Source organism: Mus musculus, chromosome 7 (genome assembly GCF_000001635.26).
Source record: "Mus musculus strain C57BL/6J chromosome 7, GRCm38.p6 C57BL/6J".
NCBI lineage: Eukaryota > Metazoa > Chordata > Mammalia > Rodentia > Muridae > Mus > Mus musculus.
This window is the reverse complement of record NC_000073.6, coordinates 64,534,292-64,559,296: the sequence shown is the minus strand read 5'-3', so window position 1 is coordinate 64,559,296 and position 25,005 is coordinate 64,534,292. Positions and strand designations below refer to the sequence as shown.

Below are 25,005 nucleotides of genomic sequence, written 5' to 3'. Positions count from 1 at the left end.
CCCCCCCCGCCCACTCACTACCAAAGAGCAAACAAAGCACAAAGCCCCAGCAAAGCAGAGATGAGAAAGGGTCAGGACAGGAGGCCCTGCTGCAAGGAGGCCAGCGGTGGCAACTCGAGGGGAGAGGATACTAGATGGGGGGACAGCAGGAAATCTGGGTGCTCTCTGCTAAGGTTCTCAGCTCCACTGCCCCTCACCAGATCCAGTGTCAGCCACCAACTTTGTCTGTCCCTGCCCTGTGCCCAGGATAGAAAGCTGTCCTTTGATATACTCCAAGTTATCCAGGCTCAGCTCCAGACGACCGTAATGAATCAAATGTCAAAACAAAGTCAGTCATGGAGGTTTTCATTGCCTGGTGCATGCAAGATCTGTGTTTACATCACCCCATGCCTAGTACGTGTGCAATAACACTCTGGCTAAAAAATATACACCATACATATCCCATTAGAAAACATTGCTCAAAGTTCTAATGACTATCTGAGCTGTTGGAAAGACTTGTTCAGTCTGGAAAATCCAGGGCCCACAACAGGGCAGACTGAAAGGCAATCAACAGTGGCTGCCTACACCTTACACCTGGTAGGTATTTGTTAGAGTAGCATGGTTCTGACTGCCCTGACTGGCACTAGGCAGTTTACTATAGAAATGCATTAGTTAGATGGTATAGCTCCAAGATGGAGAAGCTATGCATTGAGGTCTCCTTTGCCACAATAGGAACTGAAGAAATACCAGTGTAGGGCTGGAATATGCCTCAACAGTAGAAAAGTAACCTAATGCATAGAGGCCTTGGATTTACTCCTATGGAACACACACACACGTGCACACTCACACATGCACACATATGGTACATACATTTTTTTAGAAATATAGGTATAAATACATAAGCCAATCACATAGTAAATTATGTGTTGTAATCCAGCGTTACTACTGTAACAAAATGCTTGAGGTGATCAATTTACAAAGAAGAAAGGTTTGTTTGGGCTCATAGTTGGTGACCCTATTGCTTCTAGGTTATGACAAGATAACACATGATGACAGAAAGCACATGTTAGAACAAAGCTACTCATCTAAGAGGCACACAGAAGGAGGAAGAAAAGGAAGGGTTTGGGTACCACTGTCCCTTCTACAGCAGATCTCCAGTGACCTTAGGAGCCCCCACTATGCTGTCTCTTAAAGGTTCCACAACTTCATGAAGGAACGACTCCAGGGATTAAGTGTCTAATATATTGAAATTCATGGGACACTCCAGATCCAAATGACAACAACTGTCACCAAGTCGCTGCAAGCTGCACTGTCACATGACTGGCAGTGCAGCCTGCAAACACATGGATGACATGCTGGACAGTGACAGCACAACAGCCTAGGCTATAGGAAGGCTTCAGCTCCACTCCTGTGTGTGGCCCACTGTTGACCAAGAATATCATTATGTAGTGAGGGGGAAGCAGTGAACAGACAAGAGCAGGCTAGCCTGGGACAGGCAGGTCGGGACACTCCCTGGAAGGTAGCTGTAGTCTTGGAACTGAGCTGGCTCAGTGGGAATGTGGTCTGGGATGGGGATGGAGATGGGGATGGGGACAGGGACGGGGACAGAGACAGGGATGGGGATGGGGGAAAAAGCCAAGAAAGTATTGTGGGATGGGAGCTGAGCAGAACCAGTGTTGAAAGATACAGGTAGAATTTGAGTTAGACTGTACGCCCAGGGTAAGGCTGTGTGGTAAAAGAGCAGAGCCATGTGCTGCTATATCCTGAGCCTGGAACTCCCAGCAGGAAAAGGGCAAGTGGGGCTATTACTCAGATGACAGCAATGTTCTCACCTCTATGCAAGGGACTGGACCCCATAGAGAACACAAGAACAGGCCCTGGACTTACTGAAGCAGGGGAGTGTTTATGAGTTGATACTGTGCTGCCCCCAAATAATGCTGAGGTCCGGACTCTCAAAACTTATGCTGTGACACTCTTTATATATATAACATCTTTGCTAATGATCAAAGTCAATTAAGGCCATTAGGCTGCATCTTAATTTGGTATGACTGATGTGATATTTAATATTTTCAACTTAACAGGATCTAGAATCATTTACATGCACACATGCATGCGTGCATGCACACACGCACACACACAAACACACATCTTTTTTTTCAATTTTTTATTAGATATTTTCTTCATTTACATTTCAAATGCTATCCTGAAAGTCCCCTATACCCTCCCCCCGCCCTGCTCCCCTACCCACCCACTCCCACTTCTTGGCCCTGGCATTCCCCTGTACTGAGGCATATAAAGTTTGCAAGACCAAGGGGCCTCTCTTCCCAATGATGGCCGACTAGGCCATCTTCTGCTACATATCCAGCTAGAGACACAAACTCTGGGGGTACTGGTTAGTTCATATTGTTGTTACACCTATAGGGTTGCAGACCCCTTCAGCTCTTTAGGTACTTTCTCTAGCTTCTCCATTGGGGACCCTGTGTTCCATCCAATAGTTGACTGTGAGCATCCACTTCTGTGTTTGCCAGGCACCGGCATAGCCTAACAAAAGACAGCTATATCAGGGTCCTTTCAGCAAAGTCTTGCTGACATATGCAATAGTGTCTGCGTTTGGTGGCTGATTATGGGATGGATCCCTGGGTAGGGCAGTCTCTGGATGGTCCATCCTTTCATCTCAGCTCCAAACTTTGTCTCTGTAACTCCTTCCATGGGTATTTTGTTTGCTATTCTAAGGAGGAATGAAGTATCCACACGTTCGTCTTCCTTCTTCTTGATTTTCTTGTGTTTTCCAAATTATATCTTGGGTATTCTAAGTTTCTGGGCTAATATCCACTTATCAGTGAGTGCATATCATGTGTGTTCTTTTGTGATTAGGTTACCTCACTCAGGATGATATCCTCCAGATCCATCCATTTGCCTAAGAATTTCATAAATTCATTGTTTTTAATAGCTAAGTAGTACTCCATTGTGTAAATGTACCACATTTTCTGTATCCATTCCTCTGTTGAGGGACATCTGGGTAATTTCCAGCTTCTGGCTATTATAAATAAAGCTACTATGAACATAGTAGAGCATGTGTCCTTATTACCAGTTGGAACATCTTCTGGGTATATGCCCAGGAGAGGTATTGCTGGATCTTCCGGTAGTGCTATATATGTCCAATTTTCTGAGGAACCACCAGACTGATTTCCAGAGTGGTTGTACAAGCTTGCAATCCCACCAGCAATGGAGGAGTCTCACACACACACATACACACACACACACACACACACACACACACATCTTTATGCACTTTATAAAGGACTATTATCTACACTAGATCAATTGAGGTAGAAGAAGCCATCCAAACTATGGGTGGCACCATTCCTTGGGCTGGGGTCCTAGGCAGCATAAAAAGGAGCGAGCTTACTGATGTACATCATTCACCTCCCGTTACTTCCTGATGGCAGACAGTGTAGACAGATCCTTCAAGCTTCTGCCCCCATGGGGAACTGTACCCTCAGAGTAGGAGTCAAAATAAGCTCCTTCTCGAGGGGTATTTTATCACAGCAACAGGAATAGAAAGTAATGTGATTGATGATCATATAAAGTAAAAGGGAAGTGTGTCCTGTTAGACAGAGCTCGCGGGTCTCCTGTGATACAGTGTTTTATGTTTGTTTTTGGTTTTTTTTTTATGTCTTAGGTGTTTTATGTAGCAGTTGTTTAGTTTGTTTTGGCGGGGTGGGTTTGTTGGTAGTGGTTATCGTTTGTCTCAAACACTGAACTAAACAAGACACAGTAGTGAAAGAACAGATTGTTAAAAATGAACCATGGACTTGCATTAAAAATGTAAGTGCAAGGCTGGAGAGATGGCTCAGTGGTTAAATGCACTGCCCGCTCTTCCAAAGGACCTGGGTTCAATTCCTCACACCCACATGGCAGCTCACTGTCTATAACACCAGTTTCAGGATCTGACACCTTTACACAGGCATACATTCAGGCAAAACACCAATGCACATGAAATAAAAATAAATCATTTAAAATAAATTGTAAGTAAACCCACAGGTGGAGAGTAGGTTCAAGCAGACACATGGTTTTATCACAAAAGAAAAAGCACTCTCTGAGGAGTAGACCCTTGAGACAGTCCCGAGTGACTGATTTTTCTTTTCACCGAGATCTGCACCATCCCTGAGGAGATGCCCGACAGTCCAAAGGATGGCCTGTCTTGATTTTGGCCTTGGAGTTAACCTTAGGACTCAGAATGGCATTCATCTGCCCCTTCCTTCCTACACCAATGGTAAGAGTCAGGCATATCAAAGGAAAGCTATGTGAAGGTGTGCTGTTGCAAACCAAATAACAAAGAAGGTGCCTGGCAAACCACCAGACCTTTCCTGTTGAGCCCGCAAAGGAACCACCCTATTAGCACCTTGGTCTTCTTAGATTTCAGGCCTCCAAATCGAAGAGACTACAAACTTCTGTTATTTAAATCACCCAGCCTGTGATAACTTTGTCATGCTGGAGGTACTCAGAACTGGCCACTCTCCTTCCCCAGCGGAAGGTGCCCTGGAGATAACACATCTTCACATAGCTGCAGGTGCTTCCGATGCACTTGCTTGGGACTTTCCATATAGTCCCCAGCCTGCTTTCTGCTGACTGGGTCTGCCCACAGCACAGCGCCTTGGACTGACTACCTGGGTCATACCATGGGTCTGGATGCGGAATAACTTAAGAACTGCCACACAGAGCAGAGACGCTGCCCATTCCCTGTCTGCTCCTGCTTCCGGAAACCCTTGCAGAGGTAATAATGGCTGCTCTGAGACCATCACCACTGACCAGGAGGGACAATCTCTGAGAATACACTGTGGATGATTGGAGGGACCCTGAGAGCAGACCCAGGAACAGTAGCTCCCATGGGCAGGACACAAATAGAAGACCTCCTGGTCATTTGTCCTTCAAATACTCCTGGTTCTCCTCTGTGTCTTTTGCCCTCTGTAAATGCAGGCTCCTCATCTATGGATCCAACCAACACACAAATCAAGATGTTTTTGGTTGTTGTTTTTTTTTTTTACAGGTCTTAAAAACACAAAATGTTTCTCACCTACAAAACCCTCCAGACATGCAATGTCCCTACAGCACAGCATTGTGCCTCTTGTGCTATAGTACTGGGCTTACAATGGACCAGTCCATACCAGTCCATACCAAGCACAGGCAAGTGTGATTCTTGCCATCCCCTAAACAATAAAACAAGTATTCACATAGTAGCTGTAACATATGAAGTACCAGAAGTCATGTGTTACATGCCCTGTGCAAACACTGAGCATTGCACACATAAGGGACTGCAGCACCCTCGGATCCAGGAACCCTCAGAGGTCCTTGGAACCAACCCACATGGATACCAAGAGACAACTGTAAACGAGAATATTTCAAACCCAACAAAGTTGAAGATCAGCATGAATGCACTACAGTCTCGGTAGAGAAAGGCGAGGCTGTTCCTTAGCATGTTAATGGGGGCTTTGTCCCAATTGTACACGAGGAAAAGCTGGAGATGGGAAATGTATCCTACTCACCGGCAGTCTCCACACACAGGATGGCTCTCCCTGTCCCTGTCTGCAGGAAAGTCTACCACCGACGGCTTGGGGGTAGGGGTGGGGTCCCCTGGCTGAGCTTCAACAGTGCCTCAATATCCAGAGAACTGTGATAAAAAGATAACACGGTGTCAGCAGGTTGGGAAGGCAGTCCACTCATTCACAGACAAGGACAGATTCAGAACTTTAATATTCTCCAGAAGAGACATCATCTGGAAACACAGCATGCAGCTGGTCATGAGTTTCCTGAATCTTCAAGGGAGCCCTTCATATTCACACCTAAAGGTCAGCATAGACCATTAAACAGGCCTACTTTGGAGCCACAGTTAGTATATGGGGAATCGACTTCTCAAGCCCTTTTGCAGGAAGATCCTGAAATCAACCAAACATCCCTCCATCCACCCACCCACCTCCGCATCCCCTCCCCCACACACCAAGGCTCTGTTCCCAGCTTGTTTTTCTCAAAGTAGCAAAATACTACTCAAGGCCCAGAGCTCTGGGTGATTCAAGTGACTTCTCTCACAATAGTGTTTTCGACACGTGTGATTCTTCGATGAACAGGGACTCTGCAAAGAAACAGTGACTGTGCTCAGTGCTTGGAGTGAGACACTGGGTGGGCAAGGGATACAACGTCCACCCGAGTGGCTTGCTATTTCTTCAGCCCTGAGCTACAAAAACAGACAGACACCTTGGTTTCCATCTTAGCTCTTCAGGGAGAGCTGGAGAAGGCTGCGCATGAGTCTGAGCCTCAAAGGATGTTGGGGCCTAAAACTTGACTTGTGCGCCACCTTCTGCACATGCCCTTGGTTCCTCCTTTAATGCTCTGTCTGTGAAAGTTTGCTGCTGCCTGGGAACCAGAGTTTCGCTGAGCTTTAAGGCAGACCACGGTAGGGTTCTCTCCTGCTGCTTCCTCGGACATGCTTTCTGTCCTGCTCATAGAGCTGGGTCACCCAGCTGGAGCCTCCCCAATGTCTGGGATCCACTAGGATGCACAAGGATGAGGAGGGAGGAAACATGAGCCTAACCAGACCTGTGCCTGACCTACCACAGCGAACCAGAGAAACCTGCTTTTGCTCAGCGACTCTCACGGCATAGATGGAGATACAGCAGAGATACAAGACACTGACTCTGAACCACAGCACGCAAGGTGACTGAGACCCAGGCGCCGTGCACAGCTACAGCCTTGCCCTATCAAGCCCCACGGCCTCACCCCACCTGCACGCAGGCGGGGGGGGGGGGGGGGGGGGTGGGCGGGGAGGGAGGGGCTGCACGCCATGCGTGGGCGTGCCCGCCGCCATCTTTAGTATTCCTTTGTTTATTCCTATGGACACCCCAGCACACTTCTAGTCATGCTTTAAAACTAACTGAGGATTTCTCCCTGAACTCTGGTAAGGACATCGCTCTGCACCTGGCCTCCTTGTAGCTCACATTTCCCCTGTCCCCCATAGGACTCATTTCTCCGCCTTAGACCCTGCCTAGCCTCACCAGGGCCCAACCTTTAAAAGGCAGAGAAAGTAGTTCAGCACCAGCAAACCTCGATGGCAGCCTCCAAGAATGGAGAATAAAGGAAAGGAGATGAAATAAACAAAAGAGCTGGGGTGGGGGTGAGACTCCATGATTAACCTGTGTGCCCTGCAAGCATGAAGACAGGAGCTCAGACACCCCCCTCCCCCAGAACCCACATAAACGCCAGCTGGGAGTGTTAGCCCAACTGTAATTCCAGCATCTAAAGAACAGAGTATCCCAAAGGCAAGATGGCTAGCGGTACCATCAGCCATGGGTTTGACTAGATCTGCCTCAAGGAATTAGGTGATAGGCCCATTAAGGTTGAGTCCCAGAATCAACCTGGAGCGTACCTGTGCATATATACCCACGTGCATGCACGTCCACATCCACATATGCCTACACACATGCGTTCACAGAGGGGGGGAGGGGAGCATTCTAAGGGTAGGGACGAAGCACCTGTTTCATAGGGCACCCACAAGGTGGGACACTGTAAAGCCAGCTCCAGGCTCTTGTCTCACTGGCACAGAGGGCCGTGAGAGGTTTCAGGCTATAGGAGGAAACTATTGTGTCTGTGAGGCACATGATGACCTGGGAGAGACAGGCTTCACTGGGGGTGCCTTAGAACAGAAGGCACGGGTCTCTCTTAGTGAAGAACTTGTAGAGTCTGTAGAAGATTGACTGGACACTCACTAAGCAGCTCCCTCCACCCAGGATGTGCTGTAAAATTATTCCAGATTTAAAAAAAAAAAAGATGCAAAGAAAAAGTCCCCATGACCTTGGCTGCCTCCTCTGGATCCTGGCCGTGCATCCTGGGCATCCAGGAGCTGCCTGTCCATCTCCCAAACACAGACGCCCACCGCTGTCACTCTGCACAGCTGCCCTTACTAACCTGGGAGTGTCACCAGCAATGTGTCCCTGGGGCTAAAAGTAGATCCACCAGCTTCCTCCAGGAATGTCCCATGGGAAAATGGAGGCCGCCTGAGAGCCAGGACAGCTTCAAAGGCCCTCCATCCTGGTGGGGTAGGCCACCTAGGGCAGGCTTTCTGGAGCAGGGCTTAGGTACTTGGCTTTCTTCCATGTACCATTGCCCAGCAGATGACCCTCCTCTGCCTGGGTACCCTGGCATCCTGCCCTTCTCTCTCAGGCTGGCCATACTCCAGGCCCACCCAGGAAGCACATTTGCAGGGATGTGCAGGCCACTCTAGGCCTCTTATAATCCCCACAGTTGTATAAAGCAGCCAACAGAGGCACAGTTCCCAGGGCCAGTTGCTTCCCCCTCCCCCATACCTGACCCACAGAGCACTGTGAAGAGATTGGCTCCCGAATCCCAAGCTGCTTCAATGCCACTTGATACTACCCACCATGGCTCACTTCACTATGAATGCTGACCAGGTGGAAACAGCCACGCCAAGCCAGTTAGAGGTGACATGGCCCACTGGGAAAGGCCCAGATAGAGTAACACCCAGCTTTCATCCCCAGGCCATGCTCCAAAGGTCAGGGACTCCAGGTCAGGGCCGCTGCATCTCTCATTAGAGTTAGTACTTGCAATGACTAACATTACTCATGCTATAGCCTGGCTACCAGCCCGGTCCCTGACCCCGTGTGTACTCACAGAGGTCAGCGGGTACAGTGGCAACAGCCATGTTCCACTCTTAGGGTGTCCCCAACCAGCTCCTTCCCAGGAGCCTCCGGGAGCCCTTCTCCACCAAGTCCTGGAGATTCTTTTGGAGTGAGAGACCATGGCATGTAGGTCAGCTGATACAAACAGGACTGCATGGACCAGGGCACAGGGAACAGGTTGCAGACATGGAGGACAATGAGATGACCTAGCTTCCAAGTAGCCAAACAGCAGCCAGCAAGAGCATCTTCCACACACCACTTACCCCTTGGACACCCCTGCTCCAAATAACTCTTTTAGAATCCCTCCTATGTCTTCCTCTGAAAGCCCACTTGAATGCCCCTGCCGCATGAACTGATAGCACTCTGGTCTCCTCCAAAGTATCTGCATCTACACCCTGAACCCATCTCCTTCTATCACCCCCACATATTCCATGTAGGCTCCACCTCTAAACTCCACAAACAAGCCAGCATTGCTCCTAATCTCATCAGATATGATCTGGCTTCTTTATTCTTCCTTGAACAGACAAACAGGGCTACCCCAGGGCCTTTGCATGGGCCATTCTCTCAGATGTCTGCACCCTTCCTCCATTCTCTCCACCAAGCAAGTGCCAGCTTCCTGGCCACACTATTTAATCTACAATATGCCCCCAGCCTTCCCTACCCAGCTCAGCTTAGTGCTTCCCCCTGACACCAGCCCCAACCTATACCCACCTTTTACTGACTGTAGCCATGTCTGTGTCTCCTCACTGGAGAGGGGGGAATTGCTCTCTATCCCAAGCTCTCAAATCAACAGCTCTCAACTCTTCAAAATGTCCTGGTCCCTTTCAAATAGTCATGGAAGCCAGACATGTTTTGGGAACAACCTCCACCCTCACCCTCCTTATGGGCAGCTGCTCTCTGGCCTTGTCCCAAAAGCTTTGAAGATGGCAGAACCACCTATACAAGCACCAGGGGCAAAACTGCTCAGACCACTTAAGAAAGTGTTGACCTAGAGCCCTGAATGCCTTAGAGTATGGAGTGGGAGGGGCATGAACCCCTCTCCACAGAGAGTGAGGAGGGGCACACAGGGAAGGGGGCCAGGACCCTGGTGGAGACTCATTCTGATGCATGGCCTGCCCCCTGAAACTTCAGCCTGGGAGGATCTACCTCTGGGAGAGTTCCAGGCTGACCTGCAATGAGGAGAGCTGGCAGTGACAGAGCCTCCCCTGAGGGAGGCCAGAACAGAGTGACAGGCCTGAGGGAATTCTAGTCTCATTCTGTCCTGTCACACCAGCCAGTCACTGGCTCCACATCTCATAGCTAAGTCCCAGTGGAGTTAGGGCCCCGCAAGCTCTCTGCGTATCGCCATGTGCTGGGAGCAACCTGGGCTCAGTGAACATCCATGGTCATCGTGAGGCTGCAGTCACACTTTTTCTGCTTTGTCAGCACTTGAGAAGAGGAGGGCTTTGTTTTATACCAACAGGAAGATTCTCCTTTTCTAAAAACATCTTCAAGATGATCAAAGGGGCAGAAAAGCCAGAGAAATGTCACAAGTTTTGCACAAAGTCTCCAAAGGAGCTATATATCTCTGTGTGTTGAATGAAGTGCTCTGCACTGGACAGATGAAGATTTGGGGGACATTTGAGAGTAATCTGACACCTGTGTGGCTTCTCAGACACGTGAAGATTAGACATGGCGAACCCTCAAACCACTGGCTTACATCTTCCTCATGGCCTCACCCATCGCTGGGAGCTGAGGCCCTGAGACTGAGAGGCACTTCCATACCTCAGTGCATCTACTACAAGACCATGGACCAAACAGCGCTCATCTAAGCTGACAGCTGCACACTCTCTGAGTTCACACCTAACCAACTCCCCAAGGCACATCTACAGGCAACTGCCTTTCAGTGGTGCAAGGTGGGCACCACCTCCCTTTACAGGACCCTGCTCCAACCACAGTCTCCCTCTCCCAGCTACACTACCCATCTAAGGTCCCTCTAGATGCCCTTCCTCCTGAGTTAGCAGGCTCTAGCTTCAAATGGACTCTTCTTCCACAACCTTTCCAACCCCACCCTGGCCTCCATCATGGACCTTGGCCTCAACCTCCTACCCTAGCTTGCATCTCCCAGTCTTGAGCTTCTACCTCTAGCCCAGTCCATTCTGCCTGGCTTCTAGGATGTATCCATCAATACAAACCAATGCTCTCTGTACAAGCAGGACAATCACAGGCCTATCTGGGATAATGCACACCAAACACTTAATTAAAGACAGCACAGCATTAGATGGGGGAGTAACTGAAATGGACACATGCAGACATTAGGTTTCAGACTTGGGACAAATGGCTGAGGTGCCTATTTAATATATCAAAGCAGACCTGGCCACCAAGTTCTCCCTTCATCCTTCAGTCCCAACCTGTTACAGGGCCCTCAGATTGGCATACCCTGCCCCCTATCCTAAACTTCTCTAGCCCAGGGACTGGGATGCCCTTCTCCCACCTCCCCTTCCCTATATAATGCAGCCATTTTATTTGTCCATCCTCTTTGTACCTTTTGGTCTCCCTGCTGCTACCTGGTTCCTCTCTCTCCCTTCTCCTCACCCATCTCCTCACATGACCCAAGTCAGTCCATTCATGTCCATGCTGGACTCTCCCAGATGTGTCTGCCTCTGGCTATGCTCTCCCACATATCTATAATAAACTTTCTCCTCCACCATACACCTAGGAATAGTCATATCCTTTCCTTTCCTTTTTATTTCTTTCTTTTTCATTCAGTAGAGGTCAATGGTGAAAGTCATGAAGACATTTAAAAACACTGGATCAGATACCTTAAGGGACGAACCTCAGGGAGATATGTGAATTATAACTCCTTAAACTGTTAGTAAAACAGCAACCAGACGTGAGGTCTCGTCCTCCTCTGATGCACCCCAACTGCCTTCCAGAGCAAGTCCTCAGACTGTTTGGAAAGACCTGTCTTTCTCCATACCCCCTGGCCTTTATCTTGTCCCAGTCCCATGGGATCACTGTCATTCCTCAGCCCCACCAGGTCAGCTTCTGGTGAGTACCAGCATGGCTGGCCTCCTGGGGGGGGGGGGGTGCTGTGGATGCCGCTTGTGCCCCGCCCACCTATCCCTGCGCACGTCTGACAGCAAGGTCAGTATCTGCCACTGTCCTCACGCACCGGGGCAGAAGTCCTCTGTCTTCATCTGCTGTGTCCCTTGGTATGCATCCCAACACTTACAACTGGACTTGATGCTGACCCAGGGACTGTGGACTCAGTGACAGGCTTGGCCCCTGAACTGAGAGTTCAGAAAAATCAATGTTTTCTTGAGTGACCCAACTTCAGAATCTGGGAGGCTTCACTCACAACTCAATACACACACCCCCGAGATGTACTTACTTATGAATGCTCAAACCCTCCTATGTCCCAGCACTGGGACAAGATAAGTCAGAAACCTTGAGTGTGACTTGGAAGTGCAGCCATAAGCTACATCTTGGTGGTGCAGCCAAAGCTTCCTCGACCTCCTTACAGGCCCCCAGGATCTGTTCCTGCACAGGAGCTGGTCCTGAGCGCTGGCGAGGGTTCTGCTCTCTGAATCACCGTAGCCAAATGCTACAGGCCAAGCTTCCCTGAAGGGTGAGGAAGACAGCCTGTTCCTCAGAGCCACCCACACCCAGGCTATTTCCTGTTTCAACAAAGAGAGGGGCTGAAAAATCTCTAAAATCCCCTCCCACCCCGTGTCTATTCATCCTCACAGTGAGCTGGCAGGAACGGGGACATGAAAATGACATGGGACTCCTGGGATATGGGAGACCGTGCTTCCCTCTGGGCAGTGACAGCAGCCACGAGAGGAATATAGCATTGTCACCCGTTCGTGCTCCATCATGGGGCAGCAGAGCTGGCAACGGCTACTGCCCCGCTTCCCTTTCTAATGCCTGGTCCTCTCCAGCCTCCAGGCACCCATGCCCACTCATTCACCCACTCACCCATTCATAACTCAAAAAAAAAAAGACAGAAAACACTCCATCCCACCAGAATGTTCTCAAACAAAAGAAACCAAGGATCCAAGAAGGATAAGGAGTGGGCAAAGGGGCACCTCCCAGCCAGGAGGCCTAGTCCCTATGTCTCCCATTTAGGATCCTCAATGTCCTGAACATATAAACACAAGGGGGAGGGGCATATTACATCAGCATTGCTCCTGTCTTCTCTCCCACAATGTATGGGCCATGCCTCATATGCCAGCTACCATTGCAGTGGGCCACTGGTCACTCTTGAGCAGAGAAGCAGCTCTGGAGCCTACGTGTAAGTCCCAGCTCTGCCACTTCCTGGGCTCTGTGATCCTAGGGATGCCTCTTCTCTTAAGCTCTCTGTTTCAATTCCCTCACCCAGGGAATGGACACAGGCACCTCGCACCTCTTGCAATGCTGTGGGATGAGTCATGGAGATGGCCTATGCTCATGAGGCTCTTAGGGTCATCTGCACCCTCCTGAAGGTACTACAAACCACTCCGCTGTCGCCATCACTGTGGGGGTCTGCTTTGCTGAGGGAGGGAACTGGGGAAGCTCTGGTGCATCACAAGGGAGCCTAAACAGCGACCAGCTGTGCTAGGCTCCCCAGAGGAACACAGGGAAGGCGCTAAGACCAGAGAGGCAAATGGATACAGTGAGCATCATTCTCTGCACCAGCCCACCAGCCCCACAGCTGGACTTCTGGTCCTTTCCCCATGCCACGGGAAGCAAAGATGAAAAAGGATGTGACAAGGGATGTTCCTCAAACAAGAGTGAGTTAATGAAACAAAGGTGTTTGCATGAAAGAGATGAGTTAGACGAATCACGCAACTCTGTCAAATGCCACACAAAGGGAGCCACCACATACACCACGGACAGAAGCAGATAGCGACATGTTCTATGCAGCCTCATGTGTGGCCAGTGTGGCCCAGGTCAGATGCTAAGAGCAGGCAGAGCCAGGGATACACTGAGGAGATGGCCAGCGGACTGGAAACTTGATGCTTAGGGTTTTGCTTTTTTGCTTTTTGTTTTACAAATCTAAAACTGGTGAAAAGAAAGCTTAATTTTTAAAAATACCCTATGTGATATGGTACTCAGGGGACTAAGTGTAAGAATGGGCATAATTAGTGAGCTATCCACTAAGCTGGAAGATGGAGCTAAGTTTTCCCAGAAGGCAGTGCAAACAGACCCTGGGTTTCTAACGCTCCCCACTGCCATGGTCTTTCCCTTCAGTCTGAAGAAGATTCATGAGAATCCTTGAAATTTCACTTTCTTCCTCCATATTCATTGGGAGGAAGAGAGGAGGGGAAGGGAGGGGAGAGGTCATCACAGAAGGCCTCAGGGACCATGCCAGCCTTTGTCTGGACCCCAAACTTCTCCCAACTGCAGGATTTCCCAGTCCAGAGCCAGCAGGATAGCTTGCTATCTGCATTTGGCAGCTTGTGCTCCCTGGTTTGGGGTATTCTTCTTTTCACTCAAAAGTACTTGGGGACAACACGTAAAGTCAGCTGGCAAAGTCATCCTTGATTGAGTTCCATCCCGGGATCCACTTGGAGCCTGTGCATGAATGTGTGCGGGATGTGCTACAGTGTCTACATATGGTGTGATATTGATACATATTAAGGAATATAGTCTGTTAAGTGTGGAGTGGGCATGATACATATGAGTGTGTCTGTGTGTATGACAGAATGGTAAGGTGTGTGGTGTGAGGTGCCATGCATGCACATGTGCGCATGCAAGTATGTGGGTGTGATGTGTTATTAGGGATACAGAATAAGTGTGTGTGTGTGTGTGTGTGTGTAAGTGTGATGTGTGTATGTGGTACGGGGTATTTGTTCATAGTATAGAATATCTTTTTTTTTTTGGTTTTTTGAGACAGAGTTTCTCTGTGTAGCCCTGGCTGTCCTGAAACTCACTCTGTAGACCAGGCTGGCCTCGAACTCAGAAATTCGCCTGCCTCTGCCTCCCAAGTGCTGGGATTAAAGGTGTGAGCCACCATACCCGGCTAGTATAGAATATCTTATCTGTGGTATGGGATATTTATCTGTGGTATGGAGTGCTTGTCTGTGGTATGTGATATTTATCTGTGGTATGGGATATCTATGCTACAAGGTTTGTCTAAGGTATAATGTATTTGTCTGTGGTATTTGTCTGTAGTATAGGGTAAATGTCTATAATATAGGGTCTGTCTGCAGCATGGAGTGCTTGTGATTTGAATTATCTGTAGTGTGGGGTATCTGTCTGTGGTATGGAGTATCTGTCTATAGATAGTATATATGCATTATAGAGAACAGGCACATTGGTAGCTTGTAACATATGCCAGTGATCATCTGCACCTAACAAGCCTCAGGATATGAATTTCTCAGTGGCCAAGTCCCAACCATTGAGGCCCTCCTAGGCACTAGGATACCACTTAGAGAGAAAGGGACATGGTACATGTGTCATGGCTCCACTCCAAGCTCACTCATCAAGAGCTTAGCAAGGCAGAAGCAAATGAGAGACTGGGAGACCAGAAGAAGAAGAAGAAGAAGAAGAAGAAGAAGAAGAAGAAGAAGAAGAAGAAGAAGGAGAGGGAGAGGGAGAGGGAGAGGGAGAGGGAGAGGGAGAGGGAGAGGGAGAAGAAGAAGAAGAAGAAGAAGAAGAAGAAGAAGAAGAAGAAGAAGAAGAAGAAGAAGAAGAAGAAGAAGAAGAAGAAGAAGACACACCATGGGAAACCAAGGCCCAGATGGTCCAAAGGCTCTACCCATACTGAAGCAACTGCTTCAAGGCCTCAGAGCTGGTGTTCAGGTACAAAGTGTTTTCCTACATACAGATCTTTCAAAACCTGTTTTCCTTTCACGGGACCTAATATGGTTGCAGCCAAATCTAACCCGTGCTTGAGACTGAGCTGCTCTGCTGAGGTCCGAAATGACAAAGCATGACGTGAGAGCACTGGAAGGGAGCAAGAGTCTGACCCCGCCTCTCCTCTGTCTCCCATCTAACCATGGCATGCCAGACACTGCTAACCGCAACTCCTAGAGGATTTCCAATCCTTCTGATCTTAGTGTAACCATAAGTAAATAAGTAATTCACAGACCAGACATAATAGGAACCCCAAATCTTTCCCAAAGTTGCCATTTCTCTAAAGAACCCTCTCAAGACTTTCCTCATAGAGGGAGGGGGGAAGGTATCTGTGTGTGTGTGTATGTGTGTGTGTGTGTGTGTGTGTGTCCCCTAGAGGGTGACATAGAACCCATTCCCTGTCCCTGAAGCCCAGAAGAGAATAGAGCCTCTTGTTTACCAAGATGTTAGACCAGAACAAGCATTAGACACAGAGCAGAATATGCCAAAGAGGTTTCAACTCCAAACACAAAGACTAAGCTTTAAGTGGTCTTATGCTGCAACTGGTGAAATTATTCTCAAGTTCTGAAATAACAACAGAAATCATAAAGACACATTCACTTAAAATGATGACCAGGCATGCCCAGAACAGGCAAAGACAGTAAGGCTCTACAAATGACCTTAACCTTGCTTGATTTGCAAATGTTAAATACAACTTAACGTGAGCTATAGATAGATAGAAAGATAGATAGATAGATAGATAGATAGATAGATAGATAGATAGATAGATAAGAGGATAGGTGGACAGACAGATGGATGGACAGATGGACAGACAGACAGGTAAAGGAGATTTATTCAAATGGCCTCCAGGTTGTGGTCCAGGCAGCCCAACAATGGCTATCTATCAATGGAAGGTCCAAGAATCCAGTAGTTGTTCAGTTCATGAGACTGGATGTCTCAGCTGGTCTTCAGTAATACACTGGAATTACTGCAGAAGTAGACTCTAATACCAGTGAAGGAATGGACTTGCCCACAAGAGCAGATAAAGAGAGCAAGCTTCCTTCTTCTGTGTCCTTTATATAGGCTGCCAACAGAAGGTGTGGCCCAGGTTAAAGATGGATCTTCCAGCTCAAAATATACAGATTGAAAGTGAGTCTTTCTACTTCAGATGATTTATATAAGAAACAAAAATCCCTCACAGGTGAAACCAGCTGCTTGATTTTAGTTAATTCCAGATGTAGTAAAGTTGACAACCAAGAATAGTCTTGCCCCTATTAATACCTGTTGAACTCAACTGCAGAATAATTTACTAACAAGTGACTGAGTAGTTATCCCATGCTACCTCTTGGTGGTGACAAACCAGGAGGTAGAGGGCATAGCTCCTTCGAGAAAAGCCCCCAGGGACTTCCTCCTTGGCTGAAATCAGAGGATGGTCCACAGCATTCAGGAGGAAGGAATGGACAGGCCAAGGAACTGAAACCTAAATGCTCTTAGGGGTGGAACACATGCAGAATGGTAGTTTTGTGGTCCCCAGTGAGGAGTGAACTAGACTAGAACCTCACCTGCCATGCCACTCCTCTGGCTATGGTGAAGACAAAGCCAGCAGGAAGCCATGGAAACTGCAGAGTGACAAGAAGCTGAGGTAGCCACGGCAGGAAGGTTGGGATAGCAGAATACTTTAACCTCAGCCACTGAGCCACTTGATGCAAGTCAACTGCTTCTGGTCAAGAAGTTCTTGCTTTAGTCTGTGTCCATATCCAATACAGACTGAATGAAAGAAAGAGGTGGGGAGACGTGACTATTCCTAAGTATGGTGGAGGAGAAACTTTATTGCAGATAAAAAGGGGAGCATAGCCAGGGGCAGGGGCAGCTTGGAAAGTCCAGAGTGGACATGACCCTGAGCTGAGCCATGTGGAGAAAGGAGGGAGGGGAAATGGGACATGTCTGGGCCAAGAGACTGGCATAGCCAAAATGGCTGAGTTCTTCAGGGGCCAGAGGAGCTGTGAAGAGGCAAGCCCAGCCCTGGCCTGGAGAAGTTTAGGGTATAATGTAGGGCACGTCAGCCAAACCTCATAACAGGTAGGGGCCGAGGGATTCAGGGGGAACCTGGAGGCCAGAGTTGGCTATTAATGGATACCTCAATTAGCCATTTGTAGGACAGAAGGTTTGAGACCTCCCATAGACAAATGCCAATGCAGAACATTCCACTGTATGCATGGCTGCTGGTCATTATGTTTATCTTAATCAACTTAACACAAGTTAGAGTCACCTAGAAAGAAGAACTCTCAAAAATTAAGGAACTGCCTCTGTCAGACTGGCCTGTAGGCAAGTGTGTGGGTTATTAATTGATGATTAATGTGGGAGGGGACAGACTACTGTGGGTGGTGCCACCCCTGGACAGGTGGTCCTGGGTTGCATAAAACAAGTATCAGTGTTCCTCCATGGCCTCCGTTCAGTTCCAGCCTTGAATTTCTGCCTTGGCTTCCCTCAGTGGATTATGACTCTGGATACATGACCCAAATAAACCGTTTTCTCCCCAAGTTACTTTTGAGCATGGTCTTGATCACAGTATTAGAAACCTAACTAAGTAAATAGCAAAGCCATATAGCCCCTGTCCCAGACTACACTGGGGTACATACCTAGCATACCAGAATACAATCTGGCTATGGCTTACCCATCAGGGGCCTGGCACACAGTAGGTATTCAATAAGCATTTGCTGAGTAACAAGGGAATGAATGAACTGTGAGAATGCCACGTCTCTGATCTTTTCCTTGTAGTTTGACGTAAATGTCCAAGGTCTCAGGGCACCATCCAGGGAAAGGCCCAGGGAACGAGCATAAAGATCTGGAGACTAACCAGGGGCTTAAGCGGATGCTCCTTAGCCCTTTGAAGGCCTACAAGAAACAAGCTCACTCCTCTTGTATCTCCCTGGATCAGGAGCAAGAACAGAAAGGACAGCCTGAGAATATCATAAGGCCTGAGCTGAAGAGCTCCACAGACTAACCCAGGCTCTGTCACCTGTGTGTGCCCTTCTACTCCGTCCTGTGAAAGCTGAGAGGCCAGGAATGGGGCTTCACGGGGCGTGGCCATCAGCAAGCTCTACAGACTGCATACAGATCCCAAACCCATGATGCAGTCCCATCCAAGGACATGAAAACCCCTCCCCAGCTCCCACAGTTCAGATTCAAAGTGGGAAAGCACAGACCTGAGAGTGCCCCATGCTTCATACTGTGAGATCATCTGAGACACAGAAATTCTCTCCTCCGCTCTGCCCATGAGACAGAGGGGCCTCTGGTTCCACAGAATAAGTAGAAAGAAGGCATCTCTAAGATCCAAGTATGAACACTGCAAACACTTTCAGGTCTTCCAGGAAGTAACAAAAGTTACTAAAATAAGGTCCTCTCAAACCCATTTCAGAGAAGGCAAATATCTTAAGCAAGTACATTATTACAGAGCATTGTTATAAAACTAATAACAAAACTGAGCATGATGGTGCACAGGTGTAATCCGAGCACAGAGGCAGGAGGATCTCCACTTTGAGACCAGTCTGGGCTATGTAGCAAAACCCCATCGTTGCAAATCGATTCAAATAAACATAGCAACAGAAGTAAGACAACAGAAATCTTTTTTTTAATCACTATATTAGATTTCAGAAATGCTTGTAAAAACCTCTTTTAAAATAATAAATTCTCTCTTTGCACCCATCTGGAGACTCTAAGTGATGTCCAATCTAGCTAGTCCACACCCTCATTGCTTAGAATGGCCACCCCAGGAATACATCCATCTTCATCTCTCTGCCACTTAAACAGAAAGGAACCTGCCGTCTCTCCCCCTCCCCATTCCCCCCAAGCTGCTGCTGTTCTGATTAGGCTCAGAGCATCACCAGAAAGCCTCAGACAAGAGAAGGGACTCTCCTCAAGGCTATGCTGTACTGTGAGTCGGTGCTGAGGGACCCACTGCAACCCATTGTTTTCTTAAATGTGAAACATCAGCAAATGGCTCCAACTACGCGCTTTTTAATTTAAACGGTCCTTTAAAATGAAGAGCGAAAAGGAGTCCACACAGAGCCCCAGAGAAAATGAGGCAGTATCATTCACAGCAGAACAGTACATGGGTTTGGGGAGGCTGGTAAGGGAGGATGCACTAATTTAAGCGTCTTCCTCTGTGGCACCTAAATAACCCACTGGGTTTCAGCATCTTATCTCCACCAGGCAGGGTGGCGGACAAGCTTGAGCCATAGGCAATCACCCCAGTGTGGCTAAGTGACAAACGGATTTGTTCTGGAGATGCAAATTGACGCAGGGCTGGTGGCTGTGTGTCTTCTTCCTCAGATTCTGTGTACATGAGCAGAGAACAGGAAAGCAGCCAGTGATGTCAAAACTGCTGGACCCTGGGCTCCCCTGGAGCACAGCAGACCCCCGCCACAGCTCCGGGGCCACCCTGGAGCACAGCAGACCCCCGCCACAGCTCCGGGGCCACCCTGGAGCACAGCAGACCCCCGCCACAGCTCCGGGGCCACCCTGGAGCACAGCAGACCCCCGCCACAGCTCCGGGGCCACCCTGGAGCACAGCAGACCCCCGCCACAGCTCCGGGGCCACCCTGGAGCACAGCAGACCCCCGCCACAGCTCCAGGGCTCCCCCTGGAGCACAGCAGACCCCCGCCACAGCTCCAGGGCTCCCCCTGGATCACAGCAGACCCCCGCCACAGCTCCGGGGCCCCCCTGGAGCACAGCAGACCCCCGCCACAGCTCCAGGGCCACTGAGAACATGCTGCAGCCGGCCAGCCTCTGCCGAAGTCAAAGCTGAACCTCATCTGCTTGAGGTTCTTTTCAAGCATCGACTTATCGGCGTTTCATATGACAAAACCTAGATGCCGCTATAGAAATGCTCTTTCTCTCTAAAAGGCACCTATTGAAAAATATTTCCGTGATGTTGATTTTTTTTTTCAAGAGGCTGGATGACACTGAAATATTACTCGAAACCCAAGACTTTTAAACTCTGAAATACTGAATATTTAAATTTTAAATTTCAAGTAATAGTGGATCCCGTTTTACAGAAGGCAAACTACCTTGAGTGACATCTGGCAACTGACAGGAAATAAACTTGAACCGGATGTGACTACACAGACAAACCAAAAGGGGAAAAAAAAAATCACTGCTATTCAGTAGGATTCCTGAATGTTCTAGAACCCAGCTGTGGGTCCTATGAAGGCAAAGCCCTTTCCCAAATGCCCAGTGTTAACAGAGAAGCATTGTGGGGCTCTCCCAGCCGACCCAGGCCTTGTGGTCTAAGCACTGAGCATGCCCAGAGTGCTACATGGCAACCACCTTCCCCAGAACCTTCCATAGGCAGAAACATCTCCAATCCTTAGGCTAGTGTCTCTCAATCTGTGAGTTGGGACCCCTATGGAAGTCCAAAGACCCTTTCATAGAGGATCGCATATGAGATATCCTACATGTCAGATATTCATATTATAGATCATAACAGTAGCAAAATTACAATTATGAAGTAGCAACAAAAATAATTTTATGATTGAGGTCACCATACTATTAAAGCGTCACAGCATCAAGAAGGTTGAGATCCACTGCCTGATATACAGGATAATGACAAAGCATTTACCTCAAAACACACCATACTTGTTGTGGACAGCACCTCCAATGATTGGCTACCACATCTGCCAGGAAAGCCTGTGCCAAACCCATGGCCCTAGCCACTACTGACACCTTCCATTTCCTGCCTGGTGTCATTGGACATCTTCCACTGTGACTGTTTTCTTGTCTTACCTGTCAATCAATGGATACCCCAACGCCCACTTACCAAGAGACCTAAGGAGCAAGTCGACAGATGGCCACCCGATTGTTGTGCATGGCCCCAAAGAATTAAGACAATCATCTCCTTTAGACTGAAGTGACCTGGTGCCACAAGACGTCTCCTGCAGATGATGTCACCCAGTCTGGGTTTCCCAGCCCACAGCTGCAATCTCGCCTATCACTCCCCATTTTAATTCCTCTCCTGGTGGTTCCCAGAATTCGAAACACATTCGGCTTTGCTTCCAGATATGTAGCTGCAGGGAGTTTTTACCAACATCCACATCTGACAAGGGAGCTCCAAAGCCACAGACCTCATGAGCCCTGGTGTGGTGTGGTGTGGTGTGGTGTGGTCATGGCCACACCAGCTCTTACCAATACGGTTTTCTATTGTTTCCAAGAGCTCGAGAAAGACCGAAGGCGTCCAGCGGCCCATTCAGTTCTGAGCACACAGCTACATTCATCTGAAAGCCTGGACGTGCTCAGCTTCCAGGACGGATACAGACTCTTCTTTCTGAACAAGCCCTGCCTTTGCATTCCACTCTCCCAGCGTAGAAGCTGGCACTAATAAGTATGATCGGACTTGGAGGTCATCTGCACCCTTTGCACTCAGCACAGACTCGGATGCTCATGGGAGTCGCTGTTCAGATGCAGAAGGAACAAATACCCCACTCTGCCTTCTCTGTCCACAGAGACGGCCTCTGCAGAAACTATAAGCACCCAAGGACTAAGCCCTCTCTTGCTTCTTGGCCTCTTTTACTACAGGAGATGCTTCTAGTGCCCAGCTGATAAATAAGTTAACAAATGGTAACACATACATAAAATGAAATATTATTCCACCTTAAACAGGTAAGCCAGAGAGAAAGTAGGAGTTATTATAAATAGTAATGTACATAATATACTGTACATTTCAAAAGGCTAGAAGGGTTTTTGAAGGTTTTCAACAAAAAGAAATTGTATTTGTTTGAGAAAAATGTATGTTTAGCCTGATTTAAATCTTATATGATGTATACATGTGTCTAAACTTTGCACAGTACTTTAAATATTCTACTGACTGGTTTTGTGTGTCAACTTGACACAGGCTGGAGTTATCACAGAGAAAGGAGCTTCAGTTGGGGAAATGCCTCCATGAGATCCAGTTGTGGGGCATTTTCTCAATTAGTGATCAAGGGGGGAGGGCCCATGTGGGTGGTACCATCCCTGGTCTGGTAGTCTTGGTTCTATAAGAAGGTAAGCTGAGCAAGCCAGAAGCAAGCCAATAAGAAACATCCCTCCATGGACTCTGCATCAGCTCCTGCTTCCTGGCCTGCTTGAGTTCTGGTCCTGACTTCCTTTGGTGATGAACAGGAATGTGGAAGTGTAAGCTAAATAAACCCTTTCCTCCCCAACTTGCTTCTTGGTCATGATGTTTGTGCAGGAATAGAATCCCTGACTAAGACAGATACATAGCTTCTGTTTGTAGAAGTATCAGTTAAAAGGCAAATATAATGATTTCTATGAATCAGTTAAAAATAAATGTACATAGAGAGAAAGAAAGTCTGGCACAGGTACAATATGAGTAAACTTTGAGGACATCATGTTAAGGGAAATGAGCCAAGCAGAAAATGTCAGACACTGTTTGAGTCTACTTGAAGTGTGGAGAAATGTCAGATTCATAGGGACAGAGGTGAAACGGTGGCAGCCTGGGGTTGGGGAGGTGTCTTAGTCAGGGTTTCTATTCCTGTACAAACATCATGACCAAGAAGCAAGTTGGGGAGGAAAGGGTTTATTCGGCTTACACTTCCATACTGCTGTTCATCACTAAAGGAAGTCAGGACTGGAACTCAAGCAGGTCAGGAAGCAGGAGCTGATGCAGAGGCCATGAAGGGATGTTCTTTACTGGCTTGCCTCCCCTGGCTTGCTCAGCTTGATCTCTTATAGAATCAAGACTACCAGCCCAGAGATGAAATCACCCAGAAGGGGCCCTGCCCCCTTGATCACTAATTGAGAAAATGCCTTACAGCTGGATCTCATAGAGACATTTCCCCAACTGAAGCTCCTTTCTCTGTGATAACTCCAGCCTGTGTCAAGTTGACACAAAACTAGCCAGTACAGGAGGAATGAATAGTTATGACTGAATGGATAAGGTGAAATGTTCTGCAGGGAGGGGAACAACTTCCACACAGCAGAAAGAAGGCATTTTTTACGGACTAACCTCCCAGATAAAAATGACTCAGATGGGGAATTTCATGTTATAGGTATTTTACCATAAGGTATTTGTTTTGTTTTGTTTTGTTTTTAACTAAGAAAAATAAAGATATTCTTGATGAAAGATCAAAAGAGAGCCATGTCAGTCAACTTATTCCTGAGCCTGGAGTGACCATGAGCCTGGAACAGTCAAGGGGAAAATTTACACATATGAGGAATAAGAGCTCAGAGGAGCACCCCTGAGAGCCACAGGAAGAGATGAGAACTGAGGAACACAGATGACCTTCTCAGCTCGACTGTAAGTTAGCAGATGGTACCAGACCAGGCACCAGGCCTGTGACAACAACTAAAAATGGGCCCAGGCCCACACCCACAGGCATGTCAGAGAAGTAACAGGACATAGGAGAATGTTGCCACCAGTGACAAGGTGACATTTTTAACTGCATGAAAGTTGGCACAATTGCATGCTTGCTGGCTTGCTTGCTTGTTCAGTGCAATGCAGTGCAGGGAAGTGGTTCCTAGTCCCCGAGCATGCCAAATAAGAACTCTCCACAGAGAAACATCCCTGAGCCCTCAAAGGACAGTTTTGAAAGAGACTTTAAAAAGTCTTGTTTCCATTTGCCTAGGAATTTCATAAATTCATTGTTTTAATAGCTGAGTAGCACTCCATTGTGTAAATGTACCACATTTTCTGTATCCATTTCTCTGTTGAGGGACATCTGGGTTCTTTCCAGCTTCTGGTTATTATAAATAAGACTGCTATGAACATAGTAGAGCATGTGTCCTTATTACCAGTTGGAACATCTTCTGGGTATATCATCCTGAGTGAGGTAACCCAATCACAAAAGAACTCACATGATATGTACTCACTGATAAGTGGATATTAGCCCAGAAACTTAGAATACCCAAGATACAATTTGCAAAACACATGAAACTCAAGAAGAACGAAGAACAAAGTGTGGACACTTCGCCTCTTCTTAGAATTGGGAACAAAACACCCATGGAAGGAGTTACAGAGACAAAGTTTAGAGTTGAGACAAAAGGATGGACCATCTAGAGACTGCCACACCCGGGGATCCATCTCATAATCAGCCTCCAAGTGCCGACACCATTGCATATGCCAGCAAGATTTTGCTGAAAGGACCCAGATATAGCTGTCTCTTATGAGGCTACACTGGGGCCTAGCAAACCCAGAAGTGGATGCTCACAGTCAGCTATTGGATGGATCAAGGCCCCCAGTGGAGGAGCTAGAGAAAGTACCCAAGGAGCTAAAGGTGTCTACAACCCTATAGGTGGAACAACAATATGAACTAACCAGTAACCCCCCTCCCCCCAGAGCTCGTGTCTCTAGCTGCAGATGTAGCAGAAGATGGCCTAGTCGGCCATCATTGGGAAGAGAGGCCCCTTGGTCTTGCAAACTTTATATGCCTCAGTACAGGGGAACGCCAGGGCCAAGAAGTGGGAGTGGGTGGGTAGGAGGGGGAGAGTATGAGGGACTTTAGGGATAGCATTTGAGATGTAAATGAAGAAAATACCTAA

General features: G+C 47.9%; 1 protein-coding gene across 15 annotated transcripts in view; it reads right to left on the bottom strand.

Annotated features, from left to right (window-relative positions):
• Nucleotides 1–25,005, bottom strand: part of Apba2 (amyloid beta (A4) precursor protein-binding, family A, member 2) — a 252,319-nt gene that overhangs the window by 194,582 nt on the left and 32,732 nt on the right. For 14 of the 15 annotated variants that reach the window (XM_030242013.1, XM_030242006.1, XM_030242008.1 and 11 more), the window contains one exon: nucleotides 5,526–5,650. The gene's annotated coding sequence lies outside the window, so the exon portion shown is untranslated. Of the gene's footprint in view, nucleotides 1–5,525; nucleotides 5,651–5,977; nucleotides 6,105–25,005 lie in introns of those variants that run through there. The other variant, XM_030242009.1, reaches the window with a different exon arrangement.